This window comes from Dendrobates tinctorius, unplaced genomic scaffold (genome assembly GCF_039654945.1).
Source record: "Dendrobates tinctorius isolate UK_male_01 unplaced genomic scaffold, ASM3965494v1 ptg000135l, whole genome shotgun sequence".
In the NCBI taxonomy this organism is placed as follows: Eukaryota; Metazoa; Chordata; class Amphibia; order Anura; family Dendrobatidae; genus Dendrobates; species Dendrobates tinctorius.
The window spans coordinates 7655863-7679048 of NW_027361803.1; positions in this window are offsets into that span (position 1 = coordinate 7655863).

A 23186-nucleotide genomic window follows, 5' to 3' on the forward strand; every position below is an offset into this window, starting at 1 on the left:
TGCGATCCTATATTAAGGAGTCGTTGGAGAATGGTCATATTAGACCATCCTCTTCACCCTTAGGTGCTGGGGTTTTTTTGTGGCCAAGAAAGATGGTTCATTAAGGCCTTGTATTGACTATCGTTCCCTCAACAAAAATACTGTTAAATATCAGTATCCGTTACCCCTGATTTCTGATCTATTCTCCAGAGTTAAAGGTGCTTGCTGGTTTACCAAGCTTGACCTCAGGGGGGCGTATAATCTTATTCGCATTAAGCAGGGGGATGAATGGAAGATGGCATTTAATACTCCGGAGGGACATTTTGAGTACCTGGTGATGCCTTTTGGGCTCACTAATGCCCCTTCTGTCTTCCAGTGCTTCATGAATGATATTTTCCGAGACTTTGTGGATACATTTTTGATCATCTATCTGGATGATATTTTGATCTTTTCCAAGGATTGGGACTCTCATGTGGAACATGTTCGGACTGTGTTCCGGATTTTGAGGGAGAATTCCCTGTATGTCAAGGGATCGAAATGCCTTTTTGGTGTACAGAGGATTTCATTTTTGGGATTTATTTTGTCTCCGTCAACTATTGAAATGGACCCAGCCAAGGTACAGGCCATTTATGATTGGGTTCAGCTCACTTCTTTGAAGGCACTCCAGAAGTTTTTGGGTTTTGCTAATTTTTATCGTAAATTTATTGCTAATTTTTCTGGTATTGCCAAACCATTGACTGATTTGACTAAGAAGGGGGCTGATGTGCTGAATTGGTCTCCGGAGGCTGTTTCTTCCTTTCAGGAGCTGAAGCGAAGGTTCACTTCTGCTCCGGTTTTGCGGCAACCTGATGTCTCACTCCCGTTTCAGGTAGAGGTGGACGCTTCTGAGATTGGTGCAGGAGCTGTTTTGTCCCAAAAAGATCCTGTAACATCTAAAATGAATCCCTGTGCTTTCTTTTCCCGAAAGTTCTCCCCATCCAAACGTAACTATGATGTGGGGAATCGGGAACTGTTAGCCATGAAATGGGCATTTGAGGAGTGGAGACATTGGTTGGAGGGAGCTAAACATCAAGTCGTGGTCCTTACTGACCACAAGAATTTGATTTACCTGGAGTCGGACAAATGCTTGAATCCTAGACAGGCTAGGTGGGCCTTGTTTTTCACACGTTTTGATTTTGTGGTCTCTTTTCTTCTGGGCACTAAGAATGTCAAGGCAGACGCCCTCTCTAGGAGTTTCTTTGCTGATTCTCCTATTGTGACCAAGCCTGCTACCATCTTAGGTGAGGGGGTAGTTCTTTCTGCCATCTCGCCCGATTTGAGACGTGTTCTGGAAGAGTTTCAGGAGGACAAACCTGAGCGTTGTCCCATTGGAAAATTGTATGTTCCTGACCAGTGGAGGAAGAGAGTGATGTCTGAGGTTCATTGCTCCGCATTAGCTGGTCATCCAGGTATTTTTGGTACTAGAGATTTGGTGAGTCAGTCTTTTTGGTGGCCCGCCTTGTCTTGTGATGTCAGGAATTTTGTGCAGTCCTGTGGGACTTGCTCCCGGTCTAAATCTTGTTCTCGCTCTACTGGGTTGTTGATGCCTTTGCCGGTGCCCCGGAGGCCATGGACCCATATTTCAATGGATTTTATCTCTGATATGCCTGTCTCTCAGAGAATGACTGTTATTTGGGTGATTTGTGGTAGATTCTCTAAGATGGTCCATCTTGTACCACTCCCTAAGTTGCCATCTTCCTCAGAGTTGGTGCCCTTGTTTTTGCAACAGGTGGTTCGCTTGCACGGGATTCCTGAGAACATTGTATCTGACAGAGGAGTTCAGTTTGTTTCTAGATTTTGGAGGACTTTCTGTTCCAAGCTGGGAATTCAGTTGTCCTTCTCCTCTGCGTTTCACCCTCAGACCAATGGGCAGACGGAGAGAACAAACCAGACATTGGAGTCGTATTTGAGATGTTTTATTTCTGCTGATCAGGATGATTGGGTTTCATTTTTGCCCTTGGCCGAATTTGCTTTAAATAATAGAGCTAGTTCTGCCACTTTGATGTCAGCTTTTTTTTTTAACTTTGGGTTTCATCCTCGATTCTCTTCAGGGCAGGTGGAGTCTTCTGCCTGCCCAGGTGTTGACACTGTGGTGGAGAGAATGCACCAGATCTGGGACCAAGTGGTGGATAAGTTGTCTCTCTCCCAGGAAAAGGCCCAGTGGTTTTCCAACCGGCATAGGACCATTGGTCCCCGGTTTAAGGTGGGTGATATGGTTTGGTTGTCATCAAAGAATATCTCTATGAAGGTGGCTTCTCCAAAGTTTAAACCTAAATTTATTGGACCTTACAAGATTTTGGAGATTCTTAATCCGGTCTCTTTTCGATTGGCTCTTCCTGTTACATTCAAGATCCATAACGTGTTTCATAAGTCTCTGTTAAAGAGGTTTGTTGAGCCAGTAGTTCCTGTGGTGACACCTCCTGACCCTGTATTGGTTGAAGGTAATGTGGAATATGAGGTTGAGAAGATACTGGATTCTTGTCTGGCTAGACGGAGACTCCAGTATTTGGTTAAATGGAAGGGTTATGGCCAGGAGGATAATTCTTGGGTCCCTGCATCCGATATTCATGCCAAAAGATTGGTTCGTGCTTTTCATCGGGCCCATCCTGATCGCCCTGGTGGCGTGGATGAGGGTTCGGTGACCCCTCCTCAAGGGGGAGGTACTGTTGTGAGTTCACCTTTGATGTCTGATGAACTCCCTCTGCTGGTGAAGAGAGGTAGTGAAATTGATTGGGATGGGAAGAACCTGTCATCTGAACAGGCGGAGTGTGATTGAACATCTGGAATTTCTGAGTGGATATAAGGCAGCCGACGCCCTGCAGGGCTGCTGGTGTTCCTTTCTGCTCTGAGCTCTTGCATTCAATTTAGTTCCTGTCTACTAAAAGCTAAGTTTTTGCCCTGCTATTATTCCATGAGATTTTGTCTGGTTTCCTTAGTGTTTGTATTCAGCCAGTCCTGGTTGGGACTGGCTGAATTCCATTTTTGTCCCTGATCAGTTGATCTCTTTGCTCTGTTTTCAGAATATACCTGAGTGCTGATATAGTGATTTTGAAGTCTAGCGACTTCAGGGCCTTTTTCCCTATCAGACGGTTGGGACATTTTTGGTAGGGTTTTTTGCGGATTGCAGCCAGCATCTGTTCTGTCCTGTCCTGTCTAGTTAGTTGGGCCCCATCATTTGCTCAGCCTGTCTTTCTGTCTGTGTTTGTGTTTTCATCTGTATTTCACCGACAATACATGTTGGGGGCTGTCTATTGCTTTGGGGTCTGCTCTGGGGCAGTTTAGATTTCCCCTTTCCTTCTTTAGGCTTATGTAGTTCTCCGGCTGTGACGAGGGGTCTAGGGCACCGTAGGAACCCCCCACGGCTACTGTTAGTTGTGGTGTATAGGATCAGGGGTCTGCAATCCGATAGCTACCAACCTCTCCGGTTTTTTGGACTTAGCTTGTATTTCTGTTTTCTCCTCCTCCGGTGACTCATTCATAGCAGTGGTGGTTGTCAGGGGCACGGATTTGAGGTGGGAAAGATTTCTTGTGTGTGTTGGTTTGGGATCGATAGAAGGGGGTAGTAATGGGAGGTATGAGCTGAGGGGGTCCAGGGCTGGGAGATATGTCTCCAGCAGTGAGGAGAAGTGGAGCGCCCTCACTCACTAGGGCCGTGGGGTACTCGGTACCGGGCTGGTTGATCTTCTCAACGGGGGTTGTCACGGCAGCAGTGACCCGGTCCGTGGCCCTGGGGCTCCATTACAAAAAGGGGGGTTGTTTCAGTGTGCTTATGGTGGTGAATGTTTATAAGTGATTCGTGATGCCACCTGTGGTGTTCGGCAATGAAGATGTAAGCCAACGCTGCAGACAGATCCTCTGGGACAGATGATGTGGTGCAGCAGTGATGTTATAGCCCTCCACAGACAGGGCTATAGTCCCAGGGCAGTGTAGGTGAAGTGACACGTAGATGGTGTAGTGTCAGGCGCAAGGGATGTAGCAGTGCTGGGCAGTTTGGCGCAGGAATAAGTGGAGGACACCAGGGCATGTAGTTCCAATGCTTTACTCACAGTCTGTTGCAGGTAAGGGTGCCCGCATCCGTGCCATGTCCTCCGGGTCAGGAGTTCAGCCAACTTCCAGGCAAGATGAAGTACTCCTTTCCAACACTCCGCCAACATATGTGCCTTTTCTGAACGTTTCCTCTTATAGCGCCTTTGAATGAAGTACTCCTAGTACTGAGTTACACTGGAGTTCCTCCTGTCAGATGTTCCTATGAACTCTACTTGTATGGCAGACAGCTGTAGCCTGCTTCGGGGACTCCTTGCTACTAAGTCCTGGCTCACTAATATGTTGCTGTTGTGCCCCCAAGTCTTGTGTGGGAATAAAGTAGTCACTACTTCTATTCCTCCGGTGTCTGCTGCAGGAACATTAGTATCCGTTCAACCTCAGAGACCGGACCCCGGCCTTGCGCTTAGAACTTGAAAAGGGTTCTCCTCTAACCCTGGTCCTTGTTCTCTTATTCTCCTCACGTTCCGTACTAATCCTTTTTTCCAATGGAGAATCAAGCTTCCATTCTCTGTCTCTTTCCTGTGCCAGCAGACCCAGATCACTGTGACCTGCTGCAGGACTTCCTTCTTTCATCCCTCTCCCGGGGATCTTGTCTTTCTCACTCTCTGTCCTTCTACATCCTCACTCATTAACTGAATGAAAGACTGACTGACTCAACTCTTCCCGCTCTTTTGTGCGAACTAAACTCCACCCATCTCCCAGCACGTTTCGTGTTCCAAGCAGGGAGCCACCAAGGTGTGCTATGCTATACTCCAAGCAGGGAGCTGCTGAAGGTGCTTTGCTACACTACTTTGTGTTGTGGGGTGCAGGTGTTGGAGTGTGGTCAGGTGTCTCCACCTTACCTGGATGGTGCCTCTGTGGCGACTGAACCCTCAGGGGCGCCACATACCCCCCCATTAAACACAGCACGTCTGTGGGCTGCAAGAAAACAAAAATTGACAAATACAGGAACATACAAAATTTTTGTAATGCTAATAAACAGTTCTTATCTAATCTTCTCAATATGAGAGGCACTCTCTCTTGAACATTGCAAACAATTTTAACTATCTTTAAAGTTATGCTACCTTATTTAAAGTGCTATTTCAAGCATTATCACCAACACATTTCTTCATCACTTCCTCTTTCACATTTTCTACTTTCTTTTATTAACCCTAAGTGACAACCGTGGATACCTGGTTCGTCATCTGCATCTTTCAAATCTTCATCGTTATTCAAATCTATTTATTAAAACATTCTATGAGCTAGATTCTTTATAAAAGCTATTCTCTATTAATACTGTCATAAGACACACTATAAAATACTTCACAATAATTCTTATAAGTGCTGGTCTCCGCTCCAGCCGGGATCTCTTGCAGTGTCCTTAGGATGGAGCCATGCTCCACGATGAGGTAGTTCTTATTTATAAAAGACCTATGTAAAACCAAGAAAGGGCACCTAAAGAGGTGCAAACTATTTACAATGAAGTTCTGGATCACTCAGTGTTCATGATCTCCACTGTTCAATGAAAAATATGCTGCCAACACAACTAGGCAAATACTTGTAAAACCAAAGTGAACATGATAACAAAGAAGGCACAACGGTGCAAATATCCTCCTGGGCAACAAAGTTAATGGAATGTTTCTTTATTGGGGGTCCCCTCCTGGGGTACTGGAAGCTGGTTTTCTTGGCTGCTGCTTCCATGGGAAATGCTCTGGGTGTCTTCATCCTGTTGCTGGCGGTCTACAAATTGCAGGTATTCCTTCTCTCCTGGCGTGAGATTGGCATCTACTGGTATACATAGCACATCCACTGTTGCTGGTGGTATCTCTGCTGCCAACAAGTCAGCAAGGACTGTAGCTGGTACCGATAGGTGCTGCTCTGCGATCTACAGTGGTATCACAGTTGACGGTACTACTACCTTAATTTTTGGCCCGACATCTGGTGGTAGCGGCGCCTGTGGGCACTTGTAGGGGTTAAGGCGGGGGTCCTGAATTTGTGACCAAGGAAACTCATGATGTACGGTGACACCCCTCAGCTGCTCAGCCTCTTCTGCTGAGATCAGAAGATGTTGAATGGGACGTGCCTGCTCGAGTCTCACTCTTTTCAGCAGGGATTTCTTCCACTTCCCCATCGCACTAAGCTTAGTGCTTCTAAATTGAGAGCATAGCTCATCTAATTGTCCCATGTGGAGTTCAAGCATGCCGGCCTCACTATATGAAAACTCGGGGGATAACCCGTTAGGAGGGGTAGCGATCATACCTGGTGCCTCCCAGTGGTGTCTTGGCTCCAGTGCAGGCACGGTGCGGCTCCTGGTGGCAGTGGTGGCGGTTGGCACTGCCCGGTTAAGTACTGGAGACGGCAGTGGAGCAGATGTTGGCTCTGGATCCGTGGGGATCTCCGGTGGGACCTGCGCAGCCACGCTAGGTCCAGGCAAGGGCTCAGCTTTCTCCGTTTCAGGCCACAGGCCCTCAGATGACTCCTCCGGGCAGACAACGCTCAGAGGCGGTTGCAGCGTGGAGATGGTGTTGGGTTCCTATGAACTCTACTTGTACGGCAGACAGCTGTAGCCTGCTTCGGGGACTCCTTGCTACTAAGTCCCAGCTCAGTAATATGTTGCTGTTGTGCCCCCAAGTCTTGTGTGGGAATAAAGTGGTCACTACTTCTATTCCTCTGGTGTCTGCTGCAGGACCATTAGTATCCGTACAACCTCGGGGACTGGGCCCCGGCCTTGCGCTTAGAACTTGAAAAGGGTTCTCCTCTAACCCTGGTCCTTGTTCTCTTATTCTCCTCACGTTCCGTACTAATCCTTTTTTCCAATGGAGAATCAAGCTTCCTTTCTCTGTCTCTTTCCTGTGCCAGCAGACCCAGATCACTGTGGCCTGCTGCAGCACTTCCTTCTTCCATCCCTCTCCTGGGGATCTTCTCTTTCTCACTCTCTGTCTTTCTACATCCTCACTCATTGACTGAATGAAAGACTGACCGACTGACTCAACTCTTCCCGCTAAACTAAACTCCACCCACCTCCCAGCACGTTTCGTGTTCCAAGCAGGGAGCCACCAAGGGGTGCTATGCTACACTCCAAGCAGGGAGCCGCCGAAGGTGCTTTGCTACACTACTTTGTGGTGTGGGGTGCAGGTGTTGGAGTGTGGTCAGGTGTCTCCACCTTACCTGGATGCTCTGTGGCGACTGAACCCTCAGGGGCGCCACAGAAGCAGAGATAGGGAGAGCATGTGGGAGAACGAGAGTGGGCGGCTTGTTTTGAATTTTATTAGGAGAGCTCTGAGGTTGATGAGCAGGTCAGCAGATGAGGTCAGGTGGGGAGGCAAGAGGGAAGGAGAGATTATTATTTGGTTAGCGGGTGCTGAGGATTGTGGATAGCGAAGGAGAGTGAGGGTTAAAGGAGCCAAAACTATTAGAGTGTATGTCAGCATGGTGAGAGTAATTTAGAAGGCAAAAGAAATTTAGTACATTTAAACGCAGCGTTTAGTCGTACCTTCTGGTCACTTCAGGCTCATTTCAGATAAAGCACATTGATGTAAAACATCACCACTTACATGACTTAGTGGAACGTGGTTTACCCGAGTTTGTTTATTGTGAGTCTGACAAGATGATAGGTGATGGTATGACAAAGCCATTATCAAGAGTCAAGTTTGTGGACTTCAGAATCGCAATGGGACTAACAGGATAAGTAGTTGTTGAGTGGGGGTGTTGGAATATGTTTGGTGCAACAACTCCATTCCTGTCTACGAGTGTTTAGTTGCTAGATTTGTATGCTGTTCATAAAGTTATAGCAAAAAAAAAACTCACAGAGGCTCACTCAGGGAGAGCATGTGACTGTATTTCCTGTTTCTGTGTATGAGAGAAGCAGCCTGCTGCAGATGCTGCACAGATAGAGACACACAAAGGATTTATTCTTGATCTATTACGCATATTGTACAGCACCATGGAATCAATGGTGCTATATAAATAAATAATAATAATAATATTGTTCCTGATTGTTCCTGAATAAAGAAGCTCTGTTGTCACACGCTTGGAGAGTATCCTGAATAATCTGCTGCCAACAGTGGCTGAATGAAAGATGCAAGAGTCTATCTGGATCCCAGAAACTCACTCAGCTATTATGCACACATTTATTACAAGCAAACAGGTCACAGGTGAGGATGTTGCCTTTAGTGGCCATTCAAACCCATTTGTGTCAACTTTTGTGCATGTTATCAGGCCAAAATCACCAGGGTATCTGAACTTTTGATCAGGGTCACTTGGATGTTTTGGGTTGTCATTACAATTTAAAAAGAGAAAACACAGTAGTTTGACAATAAATGGATTCACCCGACCACTAACCATGAGTGGAGAAAAAGTTTTGGTGCTATCATTCATATTCTCTGAAAAAAAGGCCAAGAAAGCAAAAATTCTGCCTGGGTATGTAAACTTTTGAGCACAGCTGTACTTGCCATAGAGTGGCAAGACGCAGGTGGTCTCCGGCAATTATGCTACTGCAACCAGATAGTATTTTAGAGAAAAGTAGATCTTGCACGCAAGTAATTTTCCCCAAAGAAGACTATGAGTGTTGTAGTAGCTGTTTGCGTTTCTCTGTTCTCTTGAAATAACAAAATCGGAGATGTTGCCTGTGGTAGGATGTCATCTCTCTATCTCACATATGACTTTCTGGAGTGTGAGACAAGGAACCCAAATCTCATGATGTATGAAGGACCCAGATCTGGTTCCACATCGCTGTATTATTGCTTTTCCATCCCTCGTCTGAGTCGTGCAATACTCTTCTCCCTTTGACATGAAAACTACTGTATACAGAAGGTTGGGGCCACATAGAATGCATGGCAGGCTGCGTGTTCCCCCTAGGTTACAGGTCGTGCACCCCTGCTTTATATACTGTACACTGGAGAGCTGACAGACCGTGACCACGCTAATCTTTAGGTCATATTTGTGGAAATGGCACCTATCCATTTGATCAGAGAAGTATAGTGCTTACCCTACATAGAGGAGAGCCACGTTCCTCTACTGTAGGAGACTGCAACAGTCGTGTTTTGATAGAATGTATTTAATCAGAAGCTTACGAACTCTCGTTGACTCAATGTTTCCCTTGCTGGTAGTTCCCCAAATCCACCGCCGATGCCTCATTTCCCTCTGGAAGCACTTAGATCTTCTTACATTTACATGTTTCCCCATCTTGAAGGTTTGTATTAGCAGGAAATTGTAGACATACCACGTCGCGGCCAGTGTAGAGGTGCGGACTGTAGTCCCAGCTAAGTTGGATTTCCATGAGGAAGTGATTCCAATATGTCTGAAATACGGTTTTGGGTAATTACACATTTTTACCGTAAAAGAAGAAGGACGGTTTCAAAGTTAACATTAGAGGCTTTTGATGTATAATAACTCACTCTGACAGCAGAGATTAAACCACCTCCGAGCGAGCGACGAGCCTACTGTAGAAGAATGTCTGCAATGAGGAGGAACAGCAAACCAAAAAATGCCGACTATTCTCATAATATTGTCGAGGACTGAAAACAGGATGAAAAGAAAATGACCTGTCTCCAATATTCAAGACATCTATTACTCAACCTGCAAATAAGTAATTCTAATCTATCTATCCATCCATTATCTGTCTACAGTGCCTTGAAAAAGTATTCATACCCCATGAATTTTTCTATATTTTTTCACATTATACCCACAAACTTAAATATATTATATTGGAATTTTATCTGATACCAACACAAAGTAGCAGGCATTTGTGAAGTATAAAGGAAATGATACATGTTTTTTTAATTATTTTAAAAATATAAATCTGAATATCTGTAAGTTGTGTGACGGTGGAGATGGTATTTTCAGGATCATGAGCAGTGTTAGTGTTGCTCCGGCATCCCTGCCTGCCGCTGCTCCCTTCTCCCAACAGGGACGCAAACTCACTCAATTCTCTGGCCACCCGTCTCCGGTCACTGCTCCCATGCGCCAGGGCTCTTAGCAGGTCTCCTGGCAGCAAGCTTAGGGCTCGCGCGCATCCCCGAAGATTTGTGTGCTCAGATAACTTTGACCAAGGTTTCAGACCCTAATTAGCCTGTTAGGTTTATGGCTCGTTCACGATCATCGTTAGAAAAAGCCAGATGATGCATATTTACCAGCTTTATAATAGCCCAGCATCCTCTAATCTTGTGCCAAAAAATAGCAGCCATGGGTTCTTCTAAGTGTAAGGAGAAGACCTGGACCAGGCCTACCTTCTCCGTGACGGATCCGGAACTGTCGGGGCTGTCACCCAGGTTTCACGGAGGAAAGCTTAAGGCCCCGGAAAGACCTCTGCACCTAGCAGTAGGGGGCGTGACTAAAATAAAAGGGTGACAGCGTGCAGAAAATCAGTTGGTTGCCACGGGAACATACAGCGCAGAGGATGCCAGTGTCAGGGCTTCTGCGAATAAACCAAAGCGGGCAAAAATTAGCAGAGGCAAAAAGCTGCTAACAGAGACTGCCGACAACGACGTACCTGGTCCCCGCTGACAACGCTGACTGTGAGTGACAGGACGCCCAGTCAGGACATCAGTGCGCGCACGCACCGACGGCAGAATTGGGACACCCGCTGTGAGGGGTTTCCCTTTGTACCTGAGACAAGTCGCTCGTTGTCTCTGTACACTGACAGGGGGAAAGACTGTGCTCTGTCCGGCTCATCGTTTCCTGACACACCGATCACCGTCCGGACCACAAAGAATCACCATCGCTGCTAGGAGCCAAGACGTCATCTTTTCCAGGACTACACCGGACCACGAGGAATCGTCGCCACCAGAATCCAGGACACCATCTTTTCCAGGACCATTCCGGATCCCACTGCTTTGGCACCAACGTCCACCTACTGAACTAACTGCATTCTGAAGTCGTCAGACTGATAAGTTTGCTAATCTTGAACTTCCTTCCCTATTCATCACACCCGTTTCTCCTGGGTTATGTACCCTGTGTCCTTTTATACTGTTTTCCCTGTTTTCTTCCTGCGAGGAGTATACCTGTTAAATTAAACCCCACGTTAACCCTTGCTTTGCCTCCGACCCGTTACTGCATCTTCCTACCTGCTCACACTTGGCGCAGTCGGTAGGATGCAGTCTACTGGCATGGAGGAGGCAGACCAAGTGTCTGGGGAGAGCACTAGGTCCAGCATTTCTCTGGGGGCAATGTTAAACAACCTACCTAAATTTAATGGGAGTAATACCATGTTTTGGAGCTGGACTGAACGTATTAAAAGGATGATGAGAATACACTCTATGATACCCGCCCTACAGGCAGAGGTTGCCATGATGGCCCTTGAAGGGGAAGCGAGGGATTCAGTGATGCTACGGCCCCCCAGACAGTGGGACATGCTGCTTTACAAGGTGTTATGTATACTGGAGGAAACACATGGGGACCCTACAGATGTAGGAGAGCTGCGCATGCGACTGTTTAGCCGGATTGAAAAAGAGGGGGAGACGGTGACAGAGTTCATGAACGTATTGCAGGAAATACACACTGCCATATCTGGAAAGACGTGTGGGGGTAGGGTCGACTGACGTGGTGCTGAGTGATCAGTTACTGACCGAGTTGAGAGATGCGCTGCTGAAACAGGCCCTGCGGGAGCGCTTGCTTGTGAACCCTCATATGACTTTTGCAGAAGTTGGAAGAGAGGTGTGTGTGGCAAGCCTGAGGCTCAGTCGCCACAGAGGTACTGCACCTCCTCCTGAGGTGTGGTATCCCACCATTCAGGTAAGGTGGAGACTCCTGACCACACTCCAACACCTGCACCCCACACCACAAAGTAGTGTAGCAAAGCACCTTCGGTGGCTCCCTGCTTGGAGTATAGCAAAGCACCCATTGGTGGCTCCCTGCTTGGAACACGAAACGTGCTGGGAAGTGGGTGGAGTTAGATTACATTACAAGGAGCGGGAAGAGTTTAGGATTAGAGTCAGTCAGTTGGTTGGAGAGCTAGAGAGAAGAAGATCCCTGGAGAGAGGGATAGATGGATGGAAGTGCTGCAGCAGATCCCAGTGACCTGGGTCTGCTGGCACGGGAAGGGGAGAGAGAGAGCAACATAGACTGAAAGCCTGATTCTCCATAGAAAGAAAGGATTAGTACGGAACATGAACAGTAAAAGAGAACAGAGGATGAGGGTGAGAAGAGAACCCTTCCTAGAAGTTCAAAGCGCAAGGCCGGGGCCAGGTCCCCGAGGTTGTATGGATACTAATGGTCCTGCAGCAGACACTGGAGGAATAGAAGTAGTGACCACTCTATTCCCACACAAGACTTGGGGGCACAACAGCAACTGGATAGTGAGCCGGGACTTAGTAGCAAGGAGTCCCCGAAGCAGGCTACAGCTGTCTGCCGTACAAGTAGAGTTCATAGGAACAGCAGACAGGAGGAACTCCAGTGTAACTCAGTACTAGGAGTACTTCATCTAAAGGCGCTATAAGAGGAGACGTTCAGAAAGGCACATATTGGCGGAGTGTTGGAAAGGAGTATTCCATCTGGCCTGGGGGTTGACTGAGTCCCTGACCCAGAGGACACGGCACGGAGGCGGGCACCTGTTTGTACAACAGACTGTGAGTAAAGCTTTGGAACTACATGCCCTGGTGTCCTCCACTTATTCCTGCGCCAACCTGTCCAGCACTGCTACATCCCTTGCGCCTGACACCACACCAACTATGTGTCACCTCACTTACTCTGCCCTAGGACTACAGCCCTGCCTGTGGAGGGCTATAACATCATTGCTGCACCACACCATCAGTCCCAGAGGATCTGCATGCAGCGTCGGCTTAACACCTCCCTTGCCGAACACCACAGGTGGCGTCATGAACTATTCATTTCCATTACTAAACATCATTCAATCTCCCTTTTACTTGGGAGCCCAGGGCCACGGACCGGGTCACCGCTGCTTTGACAATCCCCTCTGAGAGACCGGCCCGGTACCAAGTACCCCACAGCCCTTGGAGGGCGACCCATGTGCGCGCATGAGCAAGAACAGGGGGTGACAGTTCTGGTGGTGAAGGTCCGGAGCGGAGAGGTGGCCGTGAATGCAGTGGCTGGGCCCGGATGGGTGGAAGATTTGCAGAGGGAAATCCAAGAGATGAGGGAAGGCTTGACAGAAACTAAAAAGAAGGTGACTTCGCTGAACTCATCTGAGAGCAACGCTACCTGCTTCCTCTGTGGAGAGCTGAGGCACATGGCCCGGATGTGCCCACAATGGTAGCAGCCTCTCCAGCGCCGCCCGGAGCCAGAACAACCAGTAAGAAGAACCAGAAGTCCCACCAGTTTAATTTCAATGTGTCCGTTAGTCTGGGCCAAAATAGATGGATGGGCCGTACGCTGTCTGGTAGATAAAAAAGGAGGTGGAAAAAACCACTAATATACAACCACAGATCCAGTATAAAAATAGAATATCTTTATTGTGACAAGTATGCAGAACAAGACAAAAACAGTGTGATAATACACATAGAACAACCCACGTAGCATGGAAAACGTGGCAGACCCGACACAGGAACTCACAGACTTGTATTACAGATCAGATGAAATATGCATACATACATCTGTAGGCACCTAAATTCCTAATACTTAATGTGAATCATATCAATCACAAATCAAATCAACCCTAAAGGCATATCACAACATCCGAGTAAGTCCCATAAATCACTACCTCATAAGGATCAAATAAATGCCATACAGGGGAGATTATAAAAGGGATATAGGTGCCACCGTCATCCTATCATATCGAAATCGACATAATATACCTCTGGCTAATGTACCAGTCCTAGTATTGTTACCTCAAAATGCCGCTCATGCAGTGTGTATGACCATGTTAACCCAAAAGGGCAGCATAATACCAGGAATCGATAACGGTAACATCTTACCAAAGTATGTCGGTAGGTGAGAGAATCCTGGGGGGTCCGCGCGTCTGCCCCGACGCACGTTTCGGATGCTCGTCCTTCGTCAGGTAGATGCTGGCTCCCAAGTAACCACGATGCCCGAGAAGTATTTCAGAGACCATTTCCCTGAAGCGATGAGGCATGAATGGGGACAGGTGATAAAGTTGATGGCCGCCAATCAGCTCCCCATCCCGGTCGCAGGGGTGGCATTGATGCAAATTAAAGCCTGCGGCAAAGGCTTGGGCTGCAGAGGTGTGGTACTAACTTCGGGTGACACTGAGCGTGGATATACTGTTACCCTGGGGATGAATGTGCTTAAGGAGATCGGTAGTTTGCTTACCACGAGTCCCCAAACCTGTTTCTGAGACAACAGAGCCCCCAAACACCTCAAAGGAAAATATTTCAACAGTTGATTCGGATGGCTCATGCGCAAGAAATATCCTGCGATGGAAAAGTGCTGGGCAGAGTGGTCATTCCGGCTGCGAACAGTCTTGAAATACCTCTGGGGCAGACCATGCTCCCTGTCCGGGCCTGCACTCCTCTGGAAGGAGTGGAAGTACAACTAGAACCAGCTGCTATAGAGAACCTACCACCCGGACTCCTAATTGCCCGAACATTGGCTACCATACGAGATGGGAAGGTGCCCGTGAGATGTGTAAATTTGAGAGAGGACACACTGACACTTTTACCCAGGCGTGAAATAACACAAATAGTCGGCATGCCGTAGGAGCTGATACCATTACAGACCGTACAGTTCACAGCAAAAAACGGAGACCCTTGGACTGTAGCAGTAGAAACTCATTCAATGTCGGAACCCCCATGGCAAGCAAAAAGGGGGAAGAATCTTAGAACAAATGCGGGCTGAATTAACAGAGCTCACACCGCAGCAGATACAGCAGGTGGAACATGTACTCAGACGTATTTGCTCGTCATGAGGACGATTTTGGCTGTACCACTGCAATCGCTCACGAGATCCCTACGGGTAATGCTGCACCCATAAGAGAACGCTACCGTCAAATTCCTCCACAGCTGTTCCAGGAGGAGAAGGGAATGCTCTCATAGATGTTATAGAATGGTGTCATCCGGGAAAGTCAAAGCCCATGGGCTGCTCCTATAGTTCTAGTACGAAAAAAAGATGGCACTCTGAGATTTTGTGTAGACTATCGCAAGTTAAATGCCTGCACTGTGCGGGATTCGTACCCGCTACCTCGGATTGAAGAGTCCTTATCTGCCCTGGGACGAGCGAGATACCTCTCTACCCTAGATCTGGCCAGTGGTTATTGACAAGTGCCAATGTCCGAACAGGACCGAGCAAAGACGGCCTTCATACTACCTATGGGCCTGTTTGAGTTTAATAGAATACCGTTCGGACTGGCCAACACTCCTGGAACTTTTCAGCGACAGATGGAGAGGTGCTTGGGTGACCTGAATTTTGAAGCCACTTTGATATATCTAGATGATATAATTGTCTATGCAGCCACGTTCGAAGAACACCTGCAGCGTTTGGAGCAAGTACTGAGCCAGCTCCAGAGACATGAACTAAAGGTAAAACTGTCCAAGTGCCATTTGTTCCGCGCCCAAATCGAATACCCAGGACATGTGGTTTTTGCGGAAGGAGTACGTCCGTCCCGTGAAAAGATTGCAATAGTGAAAGATTGGCCCACCGCGAAGACTGTCAAGGATGTCCGAGCTTTTCTGTCCTGAGTCCGTTTAGTGCTACTGAGAGGAGTTCTGTCTGCAACCAAAAACTGAGAAATCCAGTGGGGAGAACAGCAGGAGAAAGCATTTCAAGCCTTAAAAGTGGCTTTAACAGAAGCACACATCCTGGCCTACACTGACTTCTCTCAGCCCTTCATTCCACATACTGATGGAAGCTTGCATGGACTAGGAGCTGTGTTGTTGCAGGCTCAGGACGGGAAGGAGCGAGTGATTGCTCACGCAAGTTGTTTTCTTCATGAATCCAAACGGAATCCGGACAACTACAGTTCATTCAAGTTGGAGCTGCTGGCATTAGTGTGGGCCATGACGGAGAAGTTCGTGGAATACCAGTTGGGATCTGAAGTTCTGGTGCGCACCGACAACAACCCACTGGCCCACCTGGAAAACGTCAAGTTAGGGGCCCTGGAACAACGGTGGGTGGCAAGAATGGCTAAATACCGGTATAAGAAGGGGAGCTGAAAACACTCACATGGATGCATTGTCCAGAGTGACACATGAGAAACCTGGTCCTAGCCGAGACAAAGAACTTGAGGCTAAAGAGGTCCCTGGGTTCCGGAGTCCTGCCAGGACATTGGCAGCCACGCAGAAACGGGTACAAGCGGAGCCCCAGGAAGATGTATTGGGACAGCCACGGGATGAGTGGGTGCAGATTCAACAGGAAGATGGAGAGCTTGCACAAATTCAGCAGTGGGTGGCCCGCAAACATCTGCCTAGCAAGAATGAAAGGGAGGCTCTGTGTCCTGGAGCCCTACAAATTCTTTGACAATGGGAGAGATTACACCTAAAGAATGGACTGTTGTACAGGAAAATTCAACTACAGCGAGCCCTATCCATCACTTGGCAGGTGGTTGTTCCCAAGACCCTGTTGCACAAAGTGGCCGTGGAGGCACACGAAATTTCTGGTACAGACCCGGGTTTAAGAGTTGGAGCATTCTAAGAAAACTCCTCTACGAGGGACAGCTCTACAGGCCGGAGAAGTGCCTGACACCCATAATTGATGGTATGGTGTGGTATATGGGGTACAAAGAAAGTGGGGCCATTCTTCATCAATGGAAACCTCAATGCCACTGGATATCTGAAATTGCTACATGATGATGTGTTGCCCTCTTTATGCACTGAAGATGGCATGTTCCCTGAATTTTTCCAATAAGATGGTGCACCACCACAATATGGATGTCAGGTCCGAGAATTCCTACAAGGAATCTAACCCCCTTAGACTAGCATTTCTTCTGCGGTGTTGCTATCAGTATGTCAAGAGTGGGAGAAGAGGGTTGCATTGACAATCCAACAGAATGGGCAGCACTTTGAACACATTTTATAAGTGGTTATATACTTGTAAATAACTCATGAAAGAATAAAGTTACGTTAAAACCAAGCACACCATTGTTTTTCTTGTCAAATTCTCAATAAGTTTGATTTGTCACATGACCCTCTTCCCATTGAAAAAAATAAAGTTGGATCCAAAATGGCCGACTTCAAAATGGCCGCCATGGTTACCACTCATCTTGAAAAGTTTCCGCCCTCCCATATACTAATGTGCCACAAACAGGAAGTTGATATCACCAACCATTCCCATTTTATTTAGCAACCCTGACTTCAAATAAAGTAACTTGAGACACAAACACTGCTGAGTACATGACAAAAATAGCAGGGGCCTAAAAGGGTCCCGTTGCATACAGATGTGGTTTTCCCCAAAAAAGCATTGATACACCAAAATGCCTATCAAAAAAAATGTGAACAACTGGATATTAACAACAACGGCATACTTAAGGAATACCTAGAGTTTCAAAATTCCAACTAAAGTAATTTTGCAGATAATAGCAAAAAAGTAAGCATGGGGGCCTAAAAGGCCCCCGATCCACATTGTAGGGTTAAATGATGGTTATATATTAATCAAGAAAGCTAATTCTCCAACACTTAAGTATCTGACAGTTACACATTGGCAATATGGAAAATAAGAGTAGTTCTTTATTACCAACGTTCTGTATGTTATTAGCTTTGTTCTTATCATTTCGATCTTTTGGGCGTACGCAGAAAAAGCATTACAGATTTTCACCTGCTGTGGAAAGCCCATGGGCCACATTTCTGCATTAGACTTCTGACGTCACCTTGTAATACAATGAGTAAAATTAGAAGCTGATTCACTTTCTATGGGCTAAATGTTAGTGTCGTCTAAACGCCCCTTTACATTTAGCGATGCACCAGCGATCCCGACAACGATCAGGATCGCTGGTGCTTCGCTAAATGGTCGCTAGTGAGCTGTCACACAGGCAGACTCACCAGCGATGCAGCAGCGATCTAGCGGTCGTTACTTACCTTTCAGACGCAGCGATCCTGACATCCTCCGCCCACGTCCAGCGTCGCTCGTCGGCGCCAGCAGGAAGCCCAGCAGGAAGCGCCCGACGAGAAATGGAGCCGTGCGATCTCGCGCGATCAGCGATGGACAGCGGGGGAGCTGGTCGGAGGTAAGTATCACACATAGCGATATCGCTGCTGCGTCACCAAATCGGTGAAGCTTTAGCGATATTGTTAGCGATATCGCTATGTGTAAAACCCCCTTAAGACCAGGGTCGTACTGGGGTGTCTGGGGCCCACAGGAGGAATTGACACTAGAGGCCCACCCTACAGCTATATGCAAATACCTGTTAGCCATTACTCCCGTAATTGTGGAGCATCGACTGTAAAACATAGGAGGCTCCTGCACATCTACTGTGCGCCACCATAACTGGGATGTACAATTCCGGTAGTTTGCAAAGGGTTTCTTTGGTTAAAACTAGTTATCACTGATAGATGGGCTCCACAGGAAAGATGATAACTTAATTACCGCTGGGGATAAAAGTTCCATATTCTGCCAGGTGTAAGCAAGTGACTAAATGCAACAGCAACAATTTAATTATGGTATTGACAGTATGAACTAGAAACAGGGATACTGAATTTGACAGATCACAGAAGGACAATATTTGCAGAGCATTTAACAAGTAATTATATAACAGAGGTATATGGATTCATATACAACAGGAATCTTCAGTATCAGCTCCGAGTCTGCAGTCCAACCTAGCTCTAGTGGGTGGCAAGCCCAGTATTTAGTGGGAACAGACTCTGAAGTTTCTGCGGCTTTCTGGGTGTTGACAAGGGCCGTTGCTCTATCTCACTAGCCATATGTTTTTCTTACAAAGTCTATCAACGCTCTGTGAGCTGCTTTAGCATTAGCTGGACCCCATCTTGTACGCAGCCACCCCCATGCCCATACCCAGTGCCGTAAATCTGTGGTAGAAATGATGGCTTGTCTCACATGTCTCTTTGAATCACTGGTCCAGGCTGGAGTCTCTTGCCAGGTTTTCCCTGGGCTTCTTCGGCGCTTGACCATCGACTAGTGTCTCTTTGGTCCATATCAGCGGGGGCTGGTCCCCGACTGTTGACCAGCATTGTCTAGGTCGGGAACCTTGACCAGCGTCATTAGGATCTTTGGTGCTTGACCGCTGACGAGCTCAGTTTAGACCTTGATCGGCGTAGCTCAAGTTTTCGATGCATGAATTTCATTGTCTCATCTGGGCCTAGCTGGTACCCGCGTTTGAAGCCTTTCTCGGATGCTGAAGCTGCTGTGGAAGCTTCTGCCATTTCTCTTGGCACCAAATCTCCTGTTTTTTGTGCGCTGGCCTTTTATATTGGAGGTTTGTTTTGTCACAATCACCTGATATGAGGCACTTCCTAATTCTGTCCCTTCTGTAACTCTTCTCCTTGAGAATTGTTCTGCTGAGTTTTGTTCAAATCTTAAGGCCACACAGCATTGCAACCCTTTGTCTCCTATGCTCCGTTCTCCTACATTCCTCCTTCCTTTTATCTTGCCAGTCCTCGGGCAAGGAGAGTCTCTAGATGATAGGTGTTTCTTCTGGGGCAGTACAAGCTGTAGCAATAGTTGTGCACATTCCTGTGTCTTTTGTTGTCAGCAGACAAACTCTTCTTGCGCATATCGATTAGGAGGAATGCCAGCAATAGCTCAGTCTGTCCTGCGCACTTCCTTAGGTGAAGGTTCTCCATGGAGATCTGGGGTTTCAGTTACCCCACTGAGTGGATCTTCCTCTGATCTATCTTCTATCTTGGTTAGAGGTGATGATGCCGGCTCTTGTGGTTCCATCGGCACAACAACCCACTCCTCTTACTCCTCAGTCATGGTCCCTGTATTGGCTTCAGAATCTTCCAGAAGACCCATCTTCTCACCCTTCTCCATCTCGGAAAAGCATGGCTGGTGCATGTTTCTGTGCAGCACTTGCATCAGGACTCCGTCTTCAACATCAGGCTCGTAAACTGGGATATCCGCATGAACTCTCTTTACAATTTGGTAAAGTACTGTCTCCCATTGATCATTCAATTTACTTCTGGGCCTCTTATGCCATATTAATCTCCTACCCAAAGGGTTGGGGTCTTGTCTTGGTGCTCCACCTCTCTGTGCTTTTGCTCCACTAGTTGCCTCACCAACTGGAGTCCACGTTGGTGCGTCCGGACCCAGGTGCTCTGGTTTTCCCGAATGACTCCGTTTCGCAGCATGTGCGACAATAACTCCATCATGCCTTGGTACATTTGCCGGGGAATCTGATGGTATCTTTCTCAAATGAGAGCAGTGGTTCCCGTGGGAATTTTGTGCTGAATGGCCTCAGTGCATTCAAAATTGTTCTCATGACAGGCAAACACTCTTTGGTAGCGCTGCAGCAACTTTTCTATTTGCCCCACTTGCCCAGGAGAGAATTCTGTGAGATCAGCCTCCATTTGCTCCAGGAGGCAGTGCCAACCTGCATCCATAGCGAACCATTGACTATATTCCATTATTCAGTATGAGCCAACATACCCCTGCCACAGTAACAGCTACCATACACCCGTAGTGTACAAGAGACTACAAGAGACAAGAGACTACATCTCAATAACCAGCAGCATTCACTATACTCCAATAGCAGTGTCAGCCGCCATATACTCACAATTTACCATCCACTATGCCCCAAGAACTGTATCAGGCACCATGCAATAGTGTACCAGCCACCATATTCCAAAAACCAGTACCAACCTGCATACGACAAATAACGTGCCAGCTACTACACACTATTATTGTACCAGACACCATTAATGAATAATCATTATTAGCCACTGTACCCCAATAACCAGCACCAGTGACCATAACCCAAAAAGTACGAGTTTCTATTCACTCAATGCCAGCCAGTAGATCACAATGCCATGTACCAGGCACCATAAACTCATAATTTACCAGCCATCATACCTCAATAACAGTACATGCTTTTATACAGTCATACAGTACCAGCTAATATTATGAAATTACAGTACCAGCCACCATAATGTAATCACCAGTACCAATGAGTATGCTAAAATAACAATACCAGTGTTGTGCGCCTACAATTTACCAGTCAACATACTCCAAAGGCAGTATTAGGCTACTTTCACACATCAGGTTTTCGGCGTCAGGCGCGATCCGGCGTCGTGCCGGAATGCCGGATCCGGCAAATGTTTTGTAAAACCTGAAGTGCCGGATCCGGTTTTCTGCCGGATCCATCTTGTTCTTGACAGACAAAACCGGATCCGTCTCATCCGGTTCATCCGTTTTTCTATCCGTTTTCCTATCCGTTTTTCGACGGATTACGCCGGATCCGGTTTTTAAAATTGACCCTTGTGGCCTTCCGAACGGGATTGGCTACTGGAAAACTAGATATAGCATGTTCCTACAGCCCTTCTTTGACAGGTTGTAGAGAAGAAAGTGCAGGTTGGAGAGAAGAGCAAGTTACTGGCGAAGATGGATGTTGTCATTGGAAATATTACCACTAGAAGTTCTGTGACGGTTTCAGGGACAATTTTCCACTATACTTTATGTCACCTCAAGGCAGAGTACACTGGGATGACAGAGTGTGAAAGATTTGTGCCCTAAACTTGTGTACCTTCTGGACCAACAGTATATACCTTTGCCAACCAAAGTTGGCTATCTTGTCATGGTCTTACTATTTTTAGCTTTAGGCCACAGGTGTGTACCTGGTTGTGTTTTATGCAAAGTATTTCACCTTTTAACAAAAGTTGTGTTCATTGTTAGGAAATCACCAACAATAAACACAACTTTTCAGGTGAAATACTTTGCTTCAAACACAACCAGGAACACAACTGTGGCAAAAAGCTAAAATTTACCCACAGTTATATACCTGGTTTTGAATACCTTTTTACCTTTGAAATACCCTGTATTTAACCTTTTTTTAAAACATAGTTCGCCGCAGAAAGAAATGACAGACAACCATTGTGAAACGATAATTTAACTTTTATTTAAATTTTTTTTTTTTTATGTTTTTAAAGTGCAAAAAACTTTTTTAATAAAGGTTTTAAACCCAATGGGCATTTTTATTACAACAAAAAAACATTACAAATCTGTGTACTGTGGGGTGGAAATACTGCTGGAGGGGCTGCGGGACACTTCGACACTGGGTGTGTGGAGAGAGGACTGGGATCGTGGTGGGGAAGGAACAGTTAGAGGTGAAGGTGTGGAAAAAGCTACAGAATGGGTGGACATGTGGGAGGCAGAAGAGGTGGTGGGCGGTGGAGTGGAGGGTTGGGCAGGGACTGTAGGAGCAGATGATGTTGATGGAAAGTTGTATGGGGAAGGAGTTTGGTACGGGGAAGGAGTTTGGTACGGGGAAGGAGTTTGGTACGGGGCAGGTTGCTGGAAGTGGGGAGATGTCTGGTACTGGTGAGGTTGCTGGTATGTAATAGGAGGGGGAGGATGGAAAGTGGCTGGAGGGGGTGCAGATGTAATAGGAGGGGGAGGATGGAAAGTGGCTGGAGGGGGTGCAGGTGGAGGAACTACAGTGGTGGGAGGTGGAGGTTGGGAGGTAACCTGCTGTAGAGCACCGTGGCACGAATGCATTACATGCATCTGCTGGGTAGGAGATAGCGATCCATGCGCTCCACAACAGACCTGAAAAAGGTGTGGTTTGGCGAAGATCTTGCTTCTGAATGCATGGTTTGCAGAAGTGTCTTCACCTCCAGAATGCTGGAGTTGATCTGCTGAAAGCCTGCGGAGATTTGCTCTGACAAGACTTTGAGACAGTTCTGGAAAGATGCATTCAGATGCAATAACTCTTGCGCATAACTCTTTTCCTGACCCCTCTGCCGCTGCCGCCCAGTACCCGCAGGTGTACTAGAGGCGGCAGGGCCAGAAGGGTGGGGTAAAGGGAAAGCGATCTCCTCACCAGCAGCTTCATGTAATGTAGGCGGCCACGATGCTCCTGTGCTGGTGGATGGGACAGATGGGTCGAATGTGTGGGAAGGCTGGGAAGGTGCAGATGTACCGGGGCGGTCGAAGTGTCCCTCGGTGCCGGTCTCCTCAGGGATCGCCTCAGAAGGGTCCAATCGTGCAGGCTCCCGAGTGCTGCTCACCGTGCTGTGTAATAAAGAGAAAAAAAAAACAATTAAAATACTGACATGGTATGGCCCTGGCTGAAAAAAAAAAGTTACATCTAACATTTTTTTCACATGTGGTGTGTAATATTTACCTTCTGG